This window comes from Muntiacus reevesi, chromosome 9 (genome assembly GCF_963930625.1).
Source record: "Muntiacus reevesi chromosome 9, mMunRee1.1, whole genome shotgun sequence".
Classification (NCBI taxonomy): Eukaryota; Metazoa; Chordata; class Mammalia; order Artiodactyla; family Cervidae; genus Muntiacus; species Muntiacus reevesi.
The window spans coordinates 72412073-72436116 of NC_089257.1; the positions used below are offsets into that span (position 1 = coordinate 72412073).

The window sequence follows — 24044 nt, forward strand, 5'->3', positions numbered from 1 at the left end:
TTCAATCTAGAAAATTACTTTGGCACGTGTTTTGAAAAGAAAAGTGCTAGAAAAGGAGTTTAATTCTTGCCATGGTGATATACTGCAAGGCTTCATGCTCTCTTCCCAGCATGAGACATGTTTATATTTCCATGTATCCTGCAGATGTCCTATAAAGTGAATTTTAGCATCTCAGTCCCAAGTGACTTTTCTCTCTAAGTAGCAAATAAAAACACAGGATGCCCAGTTTGATTCGTGACAATATATGACAAAACCCACTGAAATATTGTGAAGTAATTGGCCTCCAACTAATAAAATAAAATTAAAAAAAAAAAAAAAGATTTTACACAAACTTAGTGCAAGTATATGGGCTTCCCTGGTGCCTCAGATGGTAAAGAATCTGCCTGCTGGGTTGGGAAGATCCCCTGGAGGAGGGCATGGCGACCCACTCCAGTATATTTGCCTAGAGAATCCCCAAGGACAGAGATGCCTGGTGGGTTACAGTCCATGGGGTCACAAAAACTCAGACACAGCTGAGCTACTAAGCACAGCACAGTGCAAATATATACCAAATATTGCATGGGATATATTTACACTAAAAAATTATTCATTGTTTATCTGAAATTCAAAGCTAAATCAGCATCCTATATTTTATCTGACAACCTTATCCCCAAAGAGATTTGAAACAGCAAATAATGCTGAGGAGTCAGTAAAAGGTTAGGTTCAATGGACAGTGTCCTAGTGTCAAAAACTGGGGGGTCAAACTTCATCCAAAAATATGAATCTTCAACAGTAGGGGGAAAATATCCATCAGTTCAGTTCAGTCGCTCAGTCGTGTCTGACTCTGTGACCCCATGAACCACAACTTGCCAGGCCTCCCTGTCCATCACCAACTCCCGGAGTCCACCCAAACCCATGTCCATTGAGTTGGTGATACCATCCAACCATCTCGTCCTCTGTCGTCCCCTTCTCCTCCCACCCTCAATCTTTCCCAGCATCAGGGTCTTTTCAAATGAGTCAGCTGTTCGCATCAGGTGGTCAAAGTGTTGGAGTTTTAGCTTCTAAATCACTCCTTTCAATGAACACCCAGGCCTCATCTCCTTTAGGATGGACTGGTTGGATCTCCTTGCAGTCCAAGGGTCTCTCAAGAGTCTTCTCCAACACCACAGTTCAAAAGCATCAATTCTTCTGTGCTCAGCTTCCTTTATAGTCCAACTCTCACATCCATACATGACCACTGGAAAAACCATAACCTTGGTTAGACGGACCTTTGTTGACAAAGTGTCTCTGCTTTTTAATATGCTGTCTTGGTTGGTCATAACTTTTCTTCCAAGAAGTAAGCATCTTTTAATTTTATGGCTGCAATCATGGGAATTCTCAAAGGAGACTTCACCCCCAGATCAAAATGGTTAAAGTGTTAACTATTCCATTCCTATGTGGATCTGATCCTTGTGGAGGGTGCCTGGCTATCTCTAGCTACTAAGAATCTTCTCAATCAACATTTCAATCATCATCATCATCTCTCTCTCTCTCTCTCTCTGTCTCTCTCTTCCAAACACACACACACACACACACACACATACACATACACATACACAAAGCTTTTGTGTGTGTGTGTATGTAATGGAGTTCACTGACGGTTTGTGAGAGGCACATAAAGACAGTTAACTTCACCACAACACAAAAACTTAAAATTGAATGCTACACATTCCTGTTATAAACCATCTTGGGGCCCTCTATCTATCATATTGCTTCTACCTTCTGGGCGTCCTCATTCCAACGTTCTCTTCACGTCTAATGATAACTTTTTACTTCTTGTGTTGATTTACCTTCTACTAAACCACTACTTCAGTGTCTCGCCTTTTGTTCAGCTTATCAAGGTATTTTTCTAAAGAGTTCCTTTCTTAAAGAGAAATTCTGGTAGCAGTTTTAAGATAATAATTTGTTCCAACTAGTTACACATAATAGGCAGAAATCTACATTTTTCTCTGTTGTCTGAGTATGCGAATTATCAAAATCCCTTGATTTTGTGGTAACAGAAAGTTTGAATAAAACCAACACTATTTCTTCTTGCAGTCAGTTTTCCAGATCTTTTTTGTATCCATAGACTATATGTCTGGTGCACAATAAGTTCTTAATAAATGTTTAATGAATTTAATTCAATGCAATACAACCTGCTTGTGCACCATGGAGAGCATAGGGCAGGTATATGAGAATGAGCCAACAGCAACAAAAGCAGCCAGTTTATTAGCAATAATTTGCCACTACCTGTTCTTAGGAGTAACTTACTACTCATGATGCTTAGTATTCTTATAATTAAAATATACTTAAAAGGTACATTTTGAAGCAAGCTCAGGAAGAATATATCTCTGTCCTTTGAGATTTCACATTTAAAGATGTGTCACCCAGAAGGCCTCAAGAGGATACTGAAAATAGAAGTGATTAAGCCAGCATCAGTTAGATTCAGCCATTACCCACATCTAGGCGATGTATCAAAATTTTACTATTTAAACAAAACTGAGCAACATCCTAATTGCCCTAGAATTTTTCAGAGTTTCTTTATGATGCATTCTTGCCTTAATAGGATTTGTTGTTGTTCAGTTGTTAAATTATGTCCGACTTTTTACGGCCCAATGACTGTAGCATGCCAGGCTTCTCCATCCTCCACTATCTCCAGGAAGAGAGTGTCCACTGAATCAGTGATGCTATCTAGCCACCTCATCCCCTACCACCCGCTTGTCCTCTTGTATTTCAATTTTTCCCAGCATCAGATTCTTTTCCAAAGAGTTTGCTCTTCCCATCAAGTGAGTCAAAGTATTGGAGCTTCAGCTTTAGCATCAGTCCTTCCAGTGAATAGTCAAGGTTGATTTCCTGTAGAACTGACTAGTTTGATATCCTTGCAGTCCAAGGGACTCTCAAGAATCTTCTCCTCACCACAGTTCAAAACCATCATTTCTTTGGTGCTCAGTCTTTTTTATGGTCCAACTCTCACATCCATACATGACTACTAGAAAAACAACAGCTTTGACTATACAGATCTTTGTTGGCAAAGCAATGTCTCAGCTTTTTAATAAGCTGTCTAGGTTTGTGATAGCTTTTCTTCCAAGGAGCAAGCATCTTTTAATTCCATGGCAGTCACCAGCTGCAGTGATCTTGGAGCAGCAGACTTGGAGAAGTCTGCCACTACTTCCATTTTTCCTTATCCTTTTGCCATGAAGTGATGAGACTGGATGCCCTGGTCTTAGTTTTTTGAATGCTGAGTTTTAAGCCAGCGTTTTCACTCTCTTCTTTCACCTTCATCAAGGGGCTCTTTAGTTCCTCTTCCCTTTCTGCCATTAAAGTGGTATAATCTGTATATCTGAGGTTGTTGATATTTCTCCTGGCAATCTTGATTCCAGATTGTGAGTCATCCAGCCCAGAATTTCACATGATGTACTCTACATATAAGTTAAATAAGCAGGGTGACAATATACAGCTTTGATGTACTCTTTTCCCAATTTGAACCAGTCATTGTTTCAAGTCTGGGTCTAGCTGTTGTTTCTTGACCTGCATACAGGTTTCTCAGGAGACAGGTAATGTGGTCTGGTATTCCCATATCTTTAAGAATTTTCCATATTTTTTGTAATCCACACAGTCAAAGGCTTTAGTGTAGTCAATGAAGTAGGTTTTTTTTTAATCCTCTTGCTTTTTCTATGACCCAGCAGATGTTGCTAATTTGATCTCTGGTTCCTCTGCCGCTTCTAAATCCAGTTTGCATATCTGGAAGTTCCCCCTTCACATACTGATGAAGCCAAATTTGAAGGATTTTTAGGTTAATCTTGCTAGCAATGTGAAATTAGTGCAATTATCCAGTCATTTGAACATTCTCTGTCATTGCCTTTCTTTGAGACTGGAATGAAAACTGACCTTTTCCAATCCATTCAGGTATGACCTATATAACCTAAATCAAATTCCCTTTGATTATACAGTGGAGGTGATGAATAGATTCAAGGGATTAGATCTTGTAGACAGAGTGCTTGAAGAACTATGGATGAAGGTTTGTAACATTGTACAGGAGGCGGTGAACGAAATCATCCCAAAGAAAAGAAATGCAAGAAGGCAAAGTTGTTGTCTGAAGAGCCCTTACAAATAGGTGAGAAAAAGAAGAGAATTGAAAGGCAAAGGAGAAAGGGAAAGATATGCTCAACTGAATGCAGAGTTCCAGAGAACAGCAAGGAAAGATAAGAAAACCTTCTTAAGTGAACAATACAAAGAAATAGAGGAAAGCAATAGAATGGGAAAGACTAGAGATCTCTTCGAGAAAATTGGAGACACCAAGGGAATATTTCGTGCAAAGATGGGCATGATAAATGACAGAAATGGCAGGAACTAACAGAAGTAGAAGAGATTATGAAGAGTTGGAAAGAATACACAGAAAAACTGTACCAAAAAAATGTCTTAATAACACAGACAAACATGATGATGTGATCACTCACCTAGAGTCAGACATCCTGGAGTGTGAAGTCAAGTGGGTTTTAGGAAGGATTACTATGAACAAAGCTAGTGGAGGTGATGGATTTTCAGCTGAGCTATTTCAAATCTTAAAAGATGATGCTGTTAAAGTGCTGCGAAAATATGCCAACAAATTTGGAAAACTCAGCAGTGGCCACAGAACTGGAAGAGGACATTTGTCATTCCAAGGAATGTATGCATGTGCTAAGTTGCTTAGGTCATGTTCAACTCTGTAGGATCCCATGGACTGTAGCCTGCCAAGCACCTCTATCCATGGGATTCTCCAAGCAAGAATACTGGAGTGGGTTACCATTTCCTTCTTCAGGGGATTTTCCCAACCCAGGGATTGAACCCTTGTCTCCTATGTCTCCTGCATTGGCAAGTGGGTTATTTACCTCTAGTGTCACTACTGATGAGTGGTATAAGTGTCTTCAAATTTTATGCTGCAGTCATCATCTGCAGTGATTTTGGAGCCCAAGAAATTAAAGTCTGTCACTAATTCCACATTTCCCCTTTCTATTTGCCATGAAGTAAAGGGGCTGGATGCCATGATCTTAGTTTCTTGAATGTTGAATGTCAAGTCAGCTTTTTCACTCTCCTTTTTCACCCTCATCAAGAGGCTCTTTAGTTCCTCTTCACTTTCTGCCATTAGAGTCGTATCATCTGCATATCTGAGGTTGTTGATATTTCTCCCTGCAATCTTGAATCCAGCTTATGATTCATCCAGCCCAGCATTTTGTATGATGTATTCTGCATAGAAGTTAAATAATCAGAGTAACAATAAGCAGCCTTGTTGTACTTCTTTCCCAGTTTTGAACTAGTCAATTGTTTCATGTCCAGTTCTAACTGTTGCTTCCTGACCTGCATACAGTTCTCTCAGGAGACAGATAAGTTGGTCTGATGTTCTCTTCTATTTTAGAATTTTCCACAGTTGGCTTTGTTTTGAAGGGGCAGAGGATTCAGAGGTCAAATTGCCAACATTTGATGGAGAAAGCAAGGTAGCTTCAGAAAACATTTACTTTGCTTCATGGACATGCTAAAAGACTTTGACTGTGTGGATAACAACAAACTGGAAAATTCATAGGGTTAGCTTAAAACAATTTTTTTTTTTTGCAATTGTTCTCATCCAGAGTTATTTTACTTAATCAATATTGACTCTAGAAAATGCTCCTACTAGAATCTTGCTATAATCTGAATGTCTATGCCATCCTGAAGTGCATGTGCTAAAATTCTAGCCCCCAACATAATGATATTTGAAGGTAAGACCTTTGGTGAGTGATTAGGTCATGATGGTAAAGCCCTTATGTATGAGATTAGTGACTTTATAAAACAGACCCCAGAGAGCTCCCTCACTCCTTCCAACATTTGAGGAGACAGAAGATGAACCATCAAGCAGGCCCACACTAGGCACTGAATGTGCTGGTGTGTTGATCTTGGAATTCCCAGGCTCCAGAATTGTGAGAAATAAATTTCTGTTGTTTATAAACCGACTTTATAATACTTTGTTACTTTGCACCCAAACAGACTAAAACAAACCTTGAACTCCCAGCAAGTCATATATAGTCCAGCCTCTAAGCTATCGATTACCATGAATCTACTTGACATTTTGTCAACCACCTCTCACCCCCAAAGGTGCTCATTCCCCTTTTTGCTCTCCAAATCTTTATTATACATTCATCCTAGCATTATGAAATTATATTGTAAGTACTTATAGCTAGCTTCTGTCACTGGATTATGAAGTTTCTGAGAGTAGGTATAATACTCTTTTTTTGTAGCTCTATCCCCTAGTACAATGCTTGAAAGAGGTGTTGCAGTTGCTTAACAAGTGCTTGTTGATTAAATCAATCTCTTGCTTAGCAACTTACGGAAGAGATGAAAGAACTGCAGAATTACATTGGAAAGAATTAAATAAAAATTTTTCAGTTCTATTTAACATCTATTGCATAAAAGACTTTAAGTATTCTGTTAATCTGCCCTAATCTTTCACCCAAATTGGAATTCAGGGCACTCTGCTCCACACATGAATTGCCCAGTTTATGAGAATAAAGTAAATTTTTTAACTTTAAAATTTTTACAATAAAATTGGTTGTTCAACAGTAAGTGTTCTGAGCTCTTCTTGGTCCCCCTGAGTTCTAAACAGTTCTCTGTAACGAAGGAGAGGAGCTGGAGGTGTGATAAGCAAGAAGGCTGACAGCGGTCTAGCTTTGATCTGCCCATGGATCCTATTTATGAAAATATACCTAAGTCCTGGCAAAGCTGAGAGTCAAAAGAGGAAACCTTAATGGAGGACCCTATAGGGAATCCCATCCTCTTCCAGAATCCAAAATATTTTAGAAGGAAAGGGGGACTTAGGCCAGGGCTATCTGGTAGAGGGTATAGTAGAGTAGATATTCTGCATTTTTCAAGCACATCAGAAAGATTCCAAGTCAGTCATTTCTTCATGGAGGAGACAAATTCCTAACAGTCTGGGGGAAAGTTACCAGCAAAGAGAAGACATTTTTAATCAGTTGAACTTGAAGGTGATCATCATATGAATTTCTTTGAAGAGATATCCATAATCAACAACAACAAACAGTAGATGATGACTGAAAATTCTTCGAATCATCAAGGGAACATTAAGATATTTAGTCAGCTTCCATTATGACTACATCTCTGCCTCCTCTTTGGCCATCCAAATCCTACCTACTTGTCCAGTTCTAGTGTGTTTCATCTCTTCTATCTGAACCCCCACAAAATTCATCTGATATCATACAAACATCACTAGGTTCTGATGTGGATGAGCCTGGGTTATTATTCTAGCTGCCCACTCTACTTTAAAGTTGAACATTCTGAATCTGTACACATCAAGTCGTCTGTATTGTACACACTGTCACAGTACCAAGTGTTCCCTTCAACTAATTTAATGAGTGAACTTGATGTTCACTCAAGATGGAGGATGCGCCTCCATCTGCAAGTAAGATGTCAAGTTTGCATCTTTGGGTAACCTATTTGTCAGAATCTTAGTTTTCTCAGTTGTTAAATGGAAATAATTTTATCTACTATAAAGTTTTTGTCTATGTTTAAATAGGATATAACACAAGAAAAATACCTGGCATTTAATAACAGCTCAATAAAAACATTCTAATTTGATAAAAATTAATAATTTCTCTAATTTTTATTAGGAAGCCTTCTTCTTTATGCTCAGTTCGTTTCAGTCACGCAATCATGTCTGACTCTTTGTGACCCCATGAATCTCAGCATGCCAGGCCTCCCTGTCCATCACCAACTCCCGGAGTTTACTCAAACTCATGCCCATCAAGTCGATGATGCTATCCAGCCATCTCATCCTCTGTCGTCTCCTTCTCCTCCTACCCCCAACCCTCCAAGCACCAGGGTCTTTTCCAATGAGTCAACTCTTCGCATGAGGTGGCCAAAGTGTTGGAGTTGCAGCTTCAGCAGCAGTCCTTCCAATGAACATGCAGGACTGATCTGCTTTAGGATGGACTGGTTGGATCTCCTTGCAGTCCAAGGGACTCTCAAGAGTCTTCTCCAACACCACAGTTCAAAAGCATCAATTTTTTGGTGCTCAGCATTCTTCACAGTCCAACTCTCACATCCATACATGACCACTGGAAAAACCATAACCTTGGTTAGACGGACCTTTGTTGACAAAGTGTCTCTGCTTTTTAATATGCTGTCTTGGTTGGTCATAACTTTTCTTCCAAGAAGTAAGCATCTTTTAATTTTATGGCTGCAATCATGGGAATTCTCAAAGGAGACTTCACCCCCAGATCAAAATGGTTAAAGTGTTAACTATTCCATTCCTATGTGGATCTGATCCTTGTGGAGGGTGCCTGGCTATCTCTAGCTACTAAGAATCTTCTCAATCAACATTTCAATCATCATCATCATCTCTCTCTCTCTCTCTCTCTGTCTCTCTCTTCCAAACACACACACACACACACACACACATACACATACACATACACAAAGCTTTTGTGTGTGTGTGTATGTAATGGAGTTCACTGACGGTTTGTGAGAGGCACATAAAGACAGTTAACTTCACCACAACACAAAAACTTAAAATTGAATGCTACACATTCCTGTTATAAACCATCTTGGGGCCCTCTATCTATCATATTGCTTCTACCTTCTGGGCGTCCTCATTCCAACGTTCTCTTCACGTCTAATGATAACTTTTTACTTCTTGTGTTGATTTACCTTCTACTAAACCACTACTTCAGTGTCTCGCCTTTTGTTCAGCTTATCAAGGTATTTTTCTAAAGAGTTCCTTTCTTAAAGAGAAATTCTGGTAGCAGTTTTAAGATAATAATTTGTTCCAACTAGTTACACATAATAGGCAGAAATCTACATTTTTCTCTGTTGTCTGAGTATGCGAATTATCAAAATCCCTTGATTTTGTGGTAACAGAAAGTTTGAATAAAACCAACACTATTTCTTCTTGCAGTCAGTTTTCCAGATCTTTTTTGTATCCATAGACTATATGTCTGGTGCACAATAAGTTCTTAATAAATGTTTAATGAATTTAATTCAATGCAATACAACCTGCTTGTGCACCATGGAGAGCATAGGGCAGGTATATGAGAATGAGCCAACAGCAACAAAAGCAGCCAGTTTATTAGCAATAATTTGCCACTACCTGTTCTTAGGAGTAACTTACTACTCATGATGCTTAGTATTCTTATAATTAAAATATACTTAAAAGGTACATTTTGAAGCAAGCTCAGGAAGAATATATCTCTGTCCTTTGAGATTTCACATTTAAAGATGTGTCACCCAGAAGGCCTCAAGAGGATACTGAAAATAGAAGTGATTAAGCCAGCATCAGTTAGATTCAGCCATTACCCACATCTAGGCGATGTATCAAAATTTTACTATTTAAACAAAACTGAGCAACATCCTAATTGCCCTAGAATTTTTCAGAGTTTCTTTATGATGCATTCTTGCCTTAATAGGATTTGTTGTTGTTCAGTTGTTAAATTATGTCCGACTTTTTACGGCCCAATGACTGTAGCATGCCAGGCTTCTCCATCCTCCACTATCTCCAGGAAGAGAGTGTCCACTGAATCAGTGATGCTATCTAGCCACCTCATCCCCTACCACCCGCTTGTCCTCTTGTATTTCAATTTTTCCCAGCATCAGATTCTTTTCCAAAGAGTTTGCTCTTCCCATCAAGTGAGTCAAAGTATTGGAGCTTCAGCTTTAGCATCAGTCCTTCCAGTGAATAGTCAAGGTTGATTTCCTGTAGAACTGACTAGTTTGATATCCTTGCAGTCCAAGGGACTCTCAAGAATCTTCTCCTCACCACAGTTCAAAACCATCATTTCTTTGGTGCTCAGTCTTTTTTATGGTCCAACTCTCACATCCATACATGACTACTAGAAAAACAACAGCTTTGACTATACAGATCTTTGTTGGCAAAGCAATGTCTCAGCTTTTTAATAAGCTGTCTAGGTTTGTGATAGCTTTTCTTCCAAGGAGCAAGCATCTTTTAATTCCATGGCAGTCACCAGCTGCAGTGATCTTGGAGCAGCAGACTTGGAGAAGTCTGCCACTACTTCCATTTTTCCTTATCCTTTTGCCATGAAGTGATGAGACTGGATGCCCTGGTCTTAGTTTTTTGAATGCTGAGTTTTAAGCCAGCGTTTTCACTCTCTTCTTTCACCTTCATCAAGGGGCTCTTTAGTTCCTCTTCCCTTTCTGCCATTAAAGTGGTATAATCTGTATATCTGAGGTTGTTGATATTTCTCCTGGCAATCTTGATTCCAGATTGTGAGTCATCCAGCCCAGAATTTCACATGATGTACTCTACATATAAGTTAAATAAGCAGGGTGACAATATACAGCTTTGATGTACTCTTTTCCCAATTTGAACCAGTCATTGTTTCAAGTCTGGGTCTAGCTGTTGTTTCTTGACCTGCATACAGGTTTCTCAGGAGACAGGTAATGTGGTCTGGTATTCCCATATCTTTAAGAATTTTCCATATTTTTTGTAATCCACACAGTCAAAGGCTTTAGTGTAGTCAATGAAGTAGGTTTTTTTTTAATCCTCTTGCTTTTTCTATGACCCAGCAGATGTTGCTAATTTGATCTCTGGTTCCTCTGCCGCTTCTAAATCCAGTTTGCATATCTGGAAGTTCCCCCTTCACATACTGATGAAGCCAAATTTGAAGGATTTTTAGGTTAATCTTGCTAGCAATGTGAAATTAGTGCAATTATCCAGTCATTTGAACATTCTCTGTCATTGCCTTTCTTTGAGACTGGAATGAAAACTGACCTTTTCCAATCCATTCAGGTATGACCTATATAACCTAAATCAAATTCCCTTTGATTATACAGTGGAGGTGATGAATAGATTCAAGGGATTAGATCTTGTAGACAGAGTGCTTGAAGAACTATGGATGAAGGTTTGTAACATTGTACAGGAGGCGGTGAACGAAATCATCCCAAAGAAAAGAAATGCAAGAAGGCAAAGTTGTTGTCTGAAGAGCCCTTACAAATAGGTGAGAAAAAGAAGAGAATTGAAAGGCAAAGGAGAAAGGGAAAGATATGCTCAACTGAATGCAGAGTTCCAGAGAACAGCAAGGAAAGATAAGAAAACCTTCTTAAGTGAACAATACAAAGAAATAGAGGAAAGCAATAGAATGGGAAAGACTAGAGATCTCTTCGAGAAAATTGGAGACACCAAGGGAATATTTCGTGCAAAGATGGGCATGATAAATGACAGAAATGGCAGGAACTAACAGAAGTAGAAGAGATTATGAAGAGTTGGAAAGAATACACAGAAAAACTGTACCAAAAAAATGTCTTAATAACACAGACAAACATGATGATGTGATCACTCACCTAGAGTCAGACATCCTGGAGTGTGAAGTCAAGTGGGTTTTAGGAAGGATTACTATGAACAAAGCTAGTGGAGGTGATGGATTTTCAGCTGAGCTATTTCAAATCTTAAAAGATGATGCTGTTAAAGTGCTGCGAAAATATGCCAACAAATTTGGAAAACTCAGCAGTGGCCACAGAACTGGAAGAGGACATTTGTCATTCCAAGGAATGTATGCATGTGCTAAGTTGCTTAGGTCATGTTCAACTCTGTAGGATCCCATGGACTGTAGCCTGCCAAGCACCTCTATCCATGGGATTCTCCAAGCAAGAATACTGGAGTGGGTTACCATTTCCTTCTTCAGGGGATTTTCCCAACCCAGGGATTGAACCCTTGTCTCCTATGTCTCCTGCATTGGCAAGTGGGTTATTTACCTCTAGTGTCACTACTGATGAGTGGTATAAGTGTCTTCAAATTTTATGCTGCAGTCATCATCTGCAGTGATTTTGGAGCCCAAGAAATTAAAGTCTGTCACTAATTCCACATTTCCCCTTTCTATTTGCCATGAAGTAAAGGGGCTGGATGCCATGATCTTAGTTTCTTGAATGTTGAATGTCAAGTCAGCTTTTTCACTCTCCTTTTTCACCCTCATCAAGAGGCTCTTTAGTTCCTCTTCACTTTCTGCCATTAGAGTCGTATCATCTGCATATCTGAGGTTGTTGATATTTCTCCCTGCAATCTTGAATCCAGCTTATGATTCATCCAGCCCAGCATTTTGTATGATGTATTCTGCATAGAAGTTAAATAATCAGAGTAACAATAAGCAGCCTTGTTGTACTTCTTTCCCAGTTTTGAACTAGTCAATTGTTTCATGTCCAGTTCTAACTGTTGCTTCCTGACCTGCATACAGTTCTCTCAGGAGACAGATAAGTTGGTCTGATGTTCTCTTCTATTTTAGAATTTTCCACAGTTGGCTTTGTTTTGAAGGGGCAGAGGATTCAGAGGTCAAATTGCCAACATTTGATGGAGAAAGCAAGGTAGCTTCAGAAAACATTTACTTTGCTTCATGGACATGCTAAAAGACTTTGACTGTGTGGATAACAACAAACTGGAAAATTCATAGGGTTAGCTTAAAACAATTTTTTTTTTTTGCAATTGTTCTCATCCAGAGTTATTTTACTTAATCAATATTGACTCTAGAAAATGCTCCTACTAGAATCTTGCTATAATCTGAATGTCTATGCCATCCTGAAGTGCATGTGCTAAAATTCTAGCCCCCAACATAATGATATTTGAAGGTAAGACCTTTGGTGAGTGATTAGGTCATGATGGTAAAGCCCTTATGTATGAGATTAGTGACTTTATAAAACAGACCCCAGAGAGCTCCCTCACTCCTTCCAACATTTGAGGAGACAGAAGATGAACCATCAAGCAGGCCCACACTAGGCACTGAATGTGCTGGTGTGTTGATCTTGGAATTCCCAGGCTCCAGAATTGTGAGAAATAAATTTCTGTTGTTTATAAACCGACTTTATAATACTTTGTTACTTTGCACCCAAACAGACTAAAACAAACCTTGAACTCCCAGCAAGTCATATATAGTCCAGCCTCTAAGCTATCGATTACCATGAATCTACTTGACATTTTGTCAACCACCTCTCACCCCCAAAGGTGCTCATTCCCCTTTTTGCTCTCCAAATCTTTATTATACATTCATCCTAGCATTATGAAATTATATTGTAAGTACTTATAGCTAGCTTCTGTCACTGGATTATGAAGTTTCTGAGAGTAGGTATAATACTCTTTTTTTGTAGCTCTATCCCCTAGTACAATGCTTGAAAGAGGTGTTGCAGTTGCTTAACAAGTGCTTGTTGATTAAATCAATCTCTTGCTTAGCAACTTACGGAAGAGATGAAAGAACTGCAGAATTACATTGGAAAGAATTAAATAAAAATTTTTCAGTTCTATTTAACATCTATTGCATAAAAGACTTTAAGTATTCTGTTAATCTGCCCTAATCTTTCACCCAAATTGGAATTCAGGGCACTCTGCTCCACACATGAATTGCCCAGTTTATGAGAATAAAGTAAATTTTTTAACTTTAAAATTTTTACAATAAAATTGGTTGTTCAACAGTAAGTGTTCTGAGCTCTTCTTGGTCCCCCTGAGTTCTAAACAGTTCTCTGTAACGAAGGAGAGGAGCTGGAGGTGTGATAAGCAAGAAGGCTGACAGCGGTCTAGCTTTGATCTGCCCATGGATCCTATTTATGAAAATATACCTAAGTCCTGGCAAAGCTGAGAGTCAAAAGAGGAAACCTTAATGGAGGACCCTATAGGGAATCCCATCCTCTTCCAGAATCCAAAATATTTTAGAAGGAAAGGGGGACTTAGGCCAGGGCTATCTGGTAGAGGGTATAGTAGAGTAGATATTCTGCATTTTTCAAGCACATCAGAAAGATTCCAAGTCAGTCATTTCTTCATGGAGGAGACAAATTCCTAACAGTCTGGGGGAAAGTTACCAGCAAAGAGAAGACATTTTTAATCAGTTGAACTTGAAGGTGATCATCATATGAATTTCTTTGAAGAGATATCCATAATCAACAACAACAAACAGTAGATGATGACTGAAAATTCTTCGAATCATCAAGGGAACATTAAGATATTTAGTCAGCTTCCATTATGACTACATCTCTGCCTCCTCTTTGGCCATCCAAATCCTACCTACTTGTCCAGTTCTAGTGTGTTTCATCTCTTCTATCTGAACCCCCACAAAATTCATCTGATATCATACAAACATCACTAGGTTCTGATGTGGATGAGCCTGGGTTATTATTCTAGCTGCCCACTCTACTTTAAAGTTGAACATTCTGAATCTGTACACATCAAGTCGTCTGTATTGTACACACTGTCACAGTACCAAGTGTTCCCTTCAACTAATTTAATGAGTGAACTTGATGTTCACTCAAGATGGAGGATGCGCCTCCATCTGCAAGTAAGATGTCAAGTTTGCATCTTTGGGTAACCTATTTGTCAGAATCTTAGTTTTCTCAGTTGTTAAATGGAAATAATTTTATCTACTATAAAGTTTTTGTCTATGTTTAAATAGGATATAACACAAGAAAAATACCTGGCATTTAATAACAGCTCAATAAAAACATTCTAATTTGATAAAAATTAATAATTTCTCTAATTTTTATTAGGAAGCCTTCTTCTTTATGCTCAGTTCGTTTCAGTCACGCAATCGTGTCTGACTCTTTGTGACCCCATGAATCTCAGCATGCCAGGCCTCCCTGTCCATCACCAACTCCCGGAGTTTACTCAAACTCATGCCCATCAAGTCGATGATGCTATCCAGCCATCTCATCCTCTGTCGTCTCCTTCTCCTCCTACCCCCAACCCTCCAAGCACCAGGGTCTTTTCCAATGAGTCAACTCTTCGCATGAGGTGGCCAAAGTGTTGGAGTTGCAGCTTCAGCAGCAGTCCTTCCAATGAACATGCAGGACTGATCTGCTTTAGGATGGACTGGTTGGATCTCCTTGCAGTCCAAGGGACTCTCAAGAGTCTTCTCCAACACCACAGTTCAAAAGCATCAATTTTTTGGTGCTCAGCATTCTTCACAGTCCAACTCTCACATCCATACATTACCAATGGAAAAACCATAGCCCTGACTAGATGGAACTTTGTTGGGAAAGTAATGTCTATGTTTCAGAATGTGCTGTCTTGGTTGGTCAAAACTTTCCAAGGAGTAAGCGTCTTTTAATTTCATGGTTGCAATCACCGTCTGCAATGATTTTGGAGCCCCCAAAAATAAAGTCTGACACTGTTTCCACTGTTTACCCATCTATTTCCCATGAAGTGATAGGACCAGATGCCATGATCTTAGTTTTCTGAATGTTGAGCTTTAAGTCAACTTTTTCACTCTCCTCTTTCATTTTCATCAAGAGGATTTTGGTTCCTCTTCACTTTCTTCCACTATAGTGGTGTCATCTGCATATCTGAGGTTATTGATATTTCTCCCGGCAATCTTGATTCCAGCTTGTGCTTCATCCAGCCCAGCGTTTCTCATGATGTACTCTGCATAGAAGTTAAATAAGCAGGGTGACAATATTCAGCCTTGATGTACTCCTTTTCCTATTTGGAACCAGTCTGTTGTTCCTTGTCCAGTTCTAACTGCTGCTTCCTGACCTGCAAACAGGTTTCTCAACAGGCAGGTCAGGTGGTCTGGTATTTCCATCTCTTTCAGAATTTTCCAGTTTATTGTGATACACAGTCAAAGGCTTTGGCATAGTCAATAAAGCAGAAATAGATGTTTTTCTGGAACTCTCTTGCTTTTCCGATGATCCAGCAGATGTTGGCAATGTGATCTCTGATTCCTCTGCCTTTTCTAAAACCAGCTTGAATTCCAACTTCTGGAAGTTCACAGTTCACATATTGCTGAAGCCTGGTTTGGAGAATTTTGAGCATTACTTTACTGGTGTGTGAGATGAGTGCAATTGTGCAGTAGTTTGAGTATTCTTTGGCATTGTCTTTCTTTAAGATTGAAATGAAAACTGACCTTTTGCAGTCCCGTGGTCACTGCTGAGTTTTCCAAATTTGCTGGCATTTGAGTGCATTTCTTTCACAGAATCATCTTTTGGGATTTGAAATAGCTCACCTAGAATTCCATCACATCCACTAGCTTTGTTCGTAGTGATGATTTCTAAGGCCCACTTGACTTCATATTCCAGGATGTCTGGCTCTAGGTGAGTGATAACACCATCATGGTTATCTGGGTCATGAAGATCTTTTTTGTATAGTTCTTCTGTGTATTCTTGCCATCTCTTCTTAATATCTTCTGCTTCTGTTAGGTCCATATCATTTTTGTCCTTTATTGAGCCCATCTTTGAATGAAATATTCCCTTGGTATCTCTAATTTTCTTGAAGAGATCTCTAGTCTTTCCCATTCTGTTGTTTTCGTCTATTTCTTTGCATTGATCGCTGAGGAAGGCTTTCTTATCTCTCCTTGCTATTCTTTGGAACTCTGCATTCAAATGGGAATATCTTTTCTTTTCTCCTTTGCTTTTAGCTTCTCTTCTTTTCACAGCTATTTGTAAGGCCTTCTCAGACAACCATTTTGCCTTTTTGCATTTCTTTTACAAGGGGATGGTGTTGATCCCTGTCTCCCTGTACAATGTCATGAACCATAGTGACGTAGTTCATCAGGCACTCTGTCTATCCGATCTAGTCCCTTAAATCTATTTCTCACTTCCACTGTAGAGTTATAAGGGGTTTGATTTAGGTTATACCTGAATGGTCTAGTGGTTTTCCCTACTTTCTTCAATTTAAGTCTGAATTTGGCCATAATAGGTTCATGATCTGAGCCACAGTCAGCTCCCGGCCTTATTTTTGCTGACTCTATAGAGCTTCTCCATCTTTGACTGCAAAGAATAAAATCAATCTGATTTTGGTGTTGACCATCTGGTGATGGCCATGTGTAGTGTCTTCTCTTATGTTGTTGGAAGAGAGTGTTTGCTATAACCAGTGCCTTCTCTTGGCAAAACTCTACTAGCCTTTGCCCTGCTTCATTCCATACTCCAAGGCCAAATTTGCCTGTTACTCAAAGTGTTTCTTGACTTCCTGCTTTTGCATTCCAATCCCCTATAATGAAAAGGGGTATTAGTTCTAAAAGGTCTTGTAAGTGAACACTGAATTGTTTGCCTTGGAAATGAACAGAGATCATTCTGTGTCTTTTTTCTTTCTTTCTTTCTTTTTTCCTCGTTTATTTTTATTAGTTGGAGGCTAATTACTTTACAATATTATAGTGGTTTTTGCCATATATTGACATGAATCAGCCATGGATTTACATGCGTTCCCCATCCCAATCCCCCCACCCGCCTCCCTCCCCACCCCATCCCTCTGGGTCTTCCCAGTGCACCAGCCCTGAGCACTTGTCTCATGCATCCAACCTGGGCTGGTGATCTGTTTCACCCTTGACAGTATACTTGCTTCAAAGCTATTCTCTCAGAACATCCCACCCTCGCCTTCTCCCACAAAGCCCAAATGTCTCTTCTGTATATCTGTATCTCTTTTTCTGTCTTGCATATAGGGTTATCATTACCATCTTTCTAAATTTCATATATATGCGTTAGTATACTATATTGGTGTTATCTTTCTGACGTACTTCACTCTGTATAATGGGCTCCAGCTTCATCCATCTCATTAGAACTGATTCAAATGAATTCTTTTTAACGGCTGAGTAATATTCCATGGTGTATATGTACCACAGCTTCCTTATCCATTCATCTGCTGATGGGCATCTAGGTTGCTTCCATGTCCTGGCTATTATAAACAGTGCTGCGATGAACATTAGGGTGTCCGTGTCTCTTTCAGATTTGGTTTCCTCAGTGTGTATGCCCAGGAGTGGAATTGCTGGGTCATATGGCAGTTCTATTTCCAGTTTTTTAAGAAATCTCCACACTGTTCTCCATAGCAGCTGTACTAGTTTGCATTCCCACCAACAGTGTAAGAGGGTTCCCTTTTCTCCACACCCTCTCCAGCATTTATTGCTTGTAGACTTTTGGATAACAGCCATCCTAACTGGAGTGTAATGATACTTCATTGTGGTTTTGATTTGCATTTCTCTGATAATGAGTGATGTTGAGCATCTTTTCATGTGTTTGTTAGCCATCTGTATGTCTTCTTTGGAGAAATGTTTGTTTAGTTCTTTGGCCCATTTTTTGATTGGGTCATTTATTTTTCTGGAATTGAGCTTCAGGAGTTGCTTGTATATTTTTGAGATTAATCCCTTGTCTCTTGCTTCGTTTGCTATTATTTTCTCCCATTCTGAAGCCTGTCTTTTAACCTTGCTTATAGTTTCCTTTGTTGTGCAAAAGTTTTTAAGTTTCATTAGGTCCCATTTGTTTATTTTTGCTTTTATTTCCAATATTCTGGGAGGTGGGTCATAGAGGATCCTGCTGTGATTTATTTTGGAGAGTGTTTTGCCTATGTTCTTCTCTAGGAGTTTGATAGTTTCTGGTCTTACATTTAGATCTTTAATCCATTTTGAATTTATTTTTGTGTATGGTTTGACAGTGTTCTAGTTTCATTCTTTTCCAAGTGACTGACCAGTTTTCCCAGCACCACTTGTTAAAGAGGTTGTCTTTTTTCCATTGCATATCCTTGCCTCCTTTGTCAAAGATAAGATGTCCATAGGTTCATGGATTTACCTCTGGGCTTTCTATTCTGTTCCATTGATCTATATTTCTGTCTTTGTGCCAGTACCATACTATCTTGATGACGGTGGCTTTGTAGTAGAGCCTGAAGTCAAGCAAGTTGATTCCTCCAGTTCCATTCTTCTTTCTCAAGATTGCTTTGGCTATTCGAGGTTTTTTGTATTTCCATACAAATTGTGAAATTATTTTTTCTAGTTCTGTGAAAAATACCGTTTGTAGCTTGATAGGGATTGCATTGAATCTATAGATTGCTTTGCATCGTATACTCATTTTCATAGTACTGATTCTTCCAATCCATGAACACGGTATATTTCTCCATCTATTTGTGTCCTCTTTGATTTCTTTCATCAGTGTTTTATAGTTTTCTATGTATAGGCCTTCATTTCTTTAGGTAGACATACCCCTAAGTATTTTGTTCTTTTTGATGCAATGGTGAAAGGTATTGTTTCCTTAATTTCTCTTTCTGTTTTCTCATTGTTCGTGTATAGTAATGCAAGGGATTTCTGCATGTTAATTTTATAACCTACAACATTACTGTATTCATTGATTAGCTCTAGTAATTTTCCGGTGGAATCTTTAGGGTTTTCTATGTAGAGGATCATGTCGTCTGCAAACAGTGAGAGTTTTACTTCTTCGTTTCCTATCTGGATTCCTTTTATTTCTTTTTCTGCTCTGATTTGCTGTGGCCAACACTTCCAAAACTATGTTGAATAGTAGTGGTGAGAGCAGGCACCCTTGTTTTCTTCCTGACTTTAAGGGAAATGCTTTCAGTTTTTCACCATTGAGGATAATGTTTGCTGTGGGTTTGTCATATGTAGCTTTTATTATGCTGAGGTATGTTCCCTCTATTCCTGCTTTCTGGAGAGTTTTTATCATAGATGGATGTTGAATTTTGTCAAGGGCTTTTTCTGCATCTATTGAGATAATCATATGGTTTTTATCTTTCAAATTGTTAATGTGGTGTATTACATTGATTGATTAGCCATATTAAAGAATCTTTGCATTCCTGGGCTAAAGCCCACTTGGTCATGGTGTATGATTTTTTTAATATGTTGTTAGATTCTGTTTGCTAGAATTTTGTTATGGATTTTTGCATCTATGTTTATCAGTGGTATTGACCTGTAGTTTTCTTTTATTGTGGCATCTTTGTCTGGTTTTGGTATTAGAATGATGGTGGCCTCATAGAATGAGTTTGGAAGTTTACCTTCATCTGCAATTTTCTGAAAGAGTTTGAGTAAGATAGGTGTTAGCTCTTCTCTAAATTTTTGGTAGAATTCAGCTGTGAAGACATCTGGTCCTGGGCTTTTGTTTGCTGGAAGATTTCTGATTACAGTTTCAATTTCCGTGCTTGTGATGGGTCTGTTCAGATCTTCTATTTCTTCCTGGTTCAGTTTTGGAAAGTTACACTTTTCTAAGAATTTGTCCATTTCTTCCAAGTTGTACATTTTATTGGCATAGAGCTGCTGGTAGTAATCTCATGATCTTTTGTATTTCAGAGTTGTCTGTTCTGATCTCCATTTTCATTTCTAATTTTGTTGATTTGGTTCCTCTCCCTTTGTTTCTTGATGAGTCTGGCTAACCGTTTGTCAATTTTATTTACCTTTTCATGAAACCAGATTTTAGCTTTGCTAAATTTTGCTATGGTCTCTTTTGCTTCTTTTGCATTTATTTCTGCCCTAATTTTAAGATTTCTTTCCTTCTACTAACCCTGGGGTTCTTCATTTCTTCCTTCTCTAGTTGCTTTAGGTGTAGAGTTAGATTATTTATTTGACTTTTTTCTTGTTTCTTGAGGTAAACCTGTAGTGATATGAACCTTCCCCCTTATCACTGCTTTTACAGTGTCCCATAGGTTTTGGGTTGTTGTGTTTTCACTTCCATTCATTTCTATGCATATTTTGATTTCTTCTATGATTTGTTGGTTATTCAGAAGCGTGTTATTTAGCCTCCATATGTATGAATTTTTAATAGTTTTTCCCTATAATTGAGATCTAATCTTACTGCATTGTGGTCAGAAAAGATGACTGGAATGATTTCAATTTTTCTGAATTTACCAAGGCTAGATTTATGGCCCAGTATGTGATCTATTCTGGAGAAGGTTCCGTGTGCACTTGAGAAAAAGGTGAAACTGATTATTTTGGGGTGCAATGTCCTATAGATATCAATTAGGTCTAGCTGGACCATTGTGTCATTTAAAGTTTGTGTTTCCTTGGTAATTTTCTGTTTAGTTGATCTATCCATAGGTGTGAGTGGGGTGTTAAAATCTCCCACTATTATTGTGTTTTTGTTAATTTCCCCTTCATACTTGTTAGCGTTTGCCTTACATATTGCGGTGCTCCTATGTTGGGTGCATATATATTTATAATTGTTATATCTTCTTCTTGGATTGATCCTTTGATCATTATGTAGTGTCCTTCTTTGTCTCTTTTCACATCCTTTATTTGAAAGTCTATTTTATCTGACATGAGTATTGCAACTCCTGCTTTCTTTTGGTCTCCGTTTGCATGAAATATTTTTTTCCAGCCCTTCACTTTCAGTCTGTATGTGTCCCTTGCTTTGAGGTGGGTCTCTTGTAGACAGCATATATAAGGGTCTTCCTTTTGTATCCATTCAGCCAGTCTTTGTCTTTTGGTTGGGGCATTCAACCCATTTACATTTAAGGTAATTGTTGATAAGATTGGTCCCGTTGCCATTTGCTTTGTTGTTTTGGGTTCACGTTCATACAACCTTTCTGTGTTTCCTGTCTAGAGAAGATCCTTTAGCATTTGTTGAAGAGCTGGTTTGGTGGTGCTGAATTCTCTCAACTTTTGCTTGTCTGTAAAGCTTTTGAATTCTCCATCATATCTGAATGAGATCCTTGCTGGGTACAGTAATCTGGGTTGCAGATTCTTCTTTCATTACTTTCAGTATGTCCTGCCATTCCCTTCTGGCCTGAAGAGTTTCTATTGAAAGATCAGCTGTTATCCTTATGGGAATCCCCTAGTGTGTTATTTGTTGTTTCTCCCTTGCTGCTTTTAATAGTTTTCTTTGTGTTTCATCTTTGTTAATTTGATTAATATGTGTCTTGGGGTGTTTCGCCTTGGGTTTATCCTGTTTGGGGCTCTCTGGGTTTCTTGGACTTGGGTGGCTATTTCCTTCCCCATTTTAGGGAAGTTTTCAGCTATTATCTCCTCGAGTATTTTCTCATGGCCTTTCTTTTGTCTTCTTCTTCTGGGACTCCTATGATTCAAATGTTGGGGTGTTTCACATTATCCCAGAGGTCCCTGAGGTTGTCCTCATTTCTTTTAATTCTTTTTTCTTTTTTCCTCTCTGCTTCATTTATTTCCACCATTTAACTTCCACCTCACTTATCCTTTCTTCTGCCTCCGTTATTCTACTCTTGGTTCCCTCCAGAGTGTTTTTGATCTCATTTATTGCATTATTCATTTTTAATTGACTCCTTTTTATTTCTTTTAGGTCCTTGTTAAACATTTATTGCATCTTCTCAATCCTTGTCTCCAGGTTATTTATCTGTAACTCTATTTTGTTTTCAAGATTTTGGATCATTTTTATTATCATTATTCTAAATTCTTTTTCAGGTAGATTCCCTATCTCCTCCTCTTTCATTTGGTGGGCATTTTTCCTGTTCCTTTACCTGTTGGGTATTTCTCTGCCTTTTCATCTTATTTAGATTGCTGTGTTTGGCATGGCCATTCTGTATTCTGGTAGTCTGTGGGTCCTTTTTATTGTGGTGATTTCTCCCAGTGGGTAGGGCTGGATGTTTGGCTTGTCGACGTTTGCTGGTTAGGGAAGCTTGAGTCTGTGTTCTGGTGGGTGGAGCTGGATTTCTTCTCTCTGGAGTGCAGTGGAGTGTCTAGTAGTGAATTTTGGGATGGGTCTATGGGTTTGGTGTGACTTTGGGCAGCCTGTGTATTGACGCTCAGGGTTATGTTCCTGCGTTGCTGGAGAATTTGTGTGGTGTGCCTTGCTCTGGAACTTATTGGCTCTTGGGTGGTGGTTGGTTTCAGTGTAGGTATGTAAGATTTTGGATGATCTTTTATCAATTAATGTTCCTTGTAATCAGGAGTTTTCTGGTGTTCTCAGGTTTGGGGCTTAAGCCTCTTGCCTCTGGATTTCAGTCTTATTCTTCCAGTAACCTCAGGACTTCCCCATCCACACAGCACTGACAAGAAAACTTCTAGGTTAATGGTGAAAGGATTCTCCATAGCGAGTGACACCCAGAGAGGTTCACAGAGTTACATGAAGAAGAGGAGAGGGAGGAAGGAGATAGAGATGAGCAGGAGAAGAAAAAGGGGGATTCAAGAGAAGAGAGACAGATCTAGGTTGTACTCTGCTCCCTAAGTGTTCTCCACAGCCCAGAACACCCACAGAGATTCACAGAATTGAATTGAGGAGAGAAGAGAGAGGGAGGAAATAGAGGTGATCTGGGGGAGAAAAGGGAGAGTCAAAGGGGGAGAGAGTGATCAAACCAGTAATCACACTCCTGAGTAAAAATGGGTACTGAAGGTTGGATTCTTAAATGTCCAAAATTGATATCAAATACTGAAAAACAAAGATTAAAAATCTAGAGTAGATGTTAGACTCTTAAAAATACAATATTAAAAAACAACAAAAACACAAAAAATTTAAGAAATATATATGAAGTTTGCTTTAAAACTAGGGTCCTGTGCTCGCTTCGGCAGCACATATACTAAAATTGGAACGATACAGAGAAGATTAGCATGGCCCCTGCGCAAGGATGACACGCAAATTCGTGAAGCGTTCCATATTTTTAGATTACTGTACCCAGCAAGGATCTCATTCAGATATGAAGGAGAATTCAAAAGCTTTACAGACAAGCAAAAGCTGAGAGAATTCAGTACCACCAAACCAGCTCTTCAACAAATGCTAAAGGAACTTCTCTAGACAGGAAACACAGAAATGTTGTATAAACGTGAACCCCAAACAACAAAGTAAATGGCAATGGGACCATACTTATCAATAATTACCTTAAATGTAAATGGGTTGAATGCCCCAACCAAAAGACAAAGATTGGCTGAATGGATACAAAAACAAGACCCCTATATATGCTGTCTACAAGAGACCCACCTCAAAACCAGAGACACATACAGACTAAAAGTGAAGGGCTGGAAAAAAATATTTCATGCAAACGGAGACCAAAAGAAAGCAGGAGTCGCAATACTCATATCAGATAAAATAGACTTTCAAATAAAGGAGGTGAAAAGAGACAAAGAAGGACACTACATAATGATCAAAGGATCAATCCAAGAAGAAGATATAACAATTATAAATATATATGCACCCAACATAGGAGCACCGCAATATGTACGGCAAACGCTAACAAGTATGAAAGAGGAAATTAATAGTAACACAATAATAGTGGGAGACCTTAATACCCGACTCACAACTATGGATAGATCAACTAAACAGAAAATCAATAAGGAAACACAAACCTTAAATGATACAATGGACCAGCTAGACCTAGTTGATATCTATAGGACATTTCACCCCAAAACAATCAACTTCACCTTTTTCTCAAGCGC

The 24044-nt window shown here is 38.8% G+C and overlaps 1 non-coding gene across 1 annotated transcript; it reads left to right on the forward strand.

Annotated features, from left to right (window-relative positions):
- The first annotated feature begins 23167 nt into the window (after window positions 1-23167).
- LOC136176176 (U6 spliceosomal RNA) lies at window positions 23168-23274 on the forward strand. The gene has a single exon (XR_010664543.1). It is a non-coding gene; the product is annotated as a U6 spliceosomal RNA (small nuclear RNA).
- The last annotated feature ends 770 nt before the right edge of the window (window positions 23275-24044 follow it).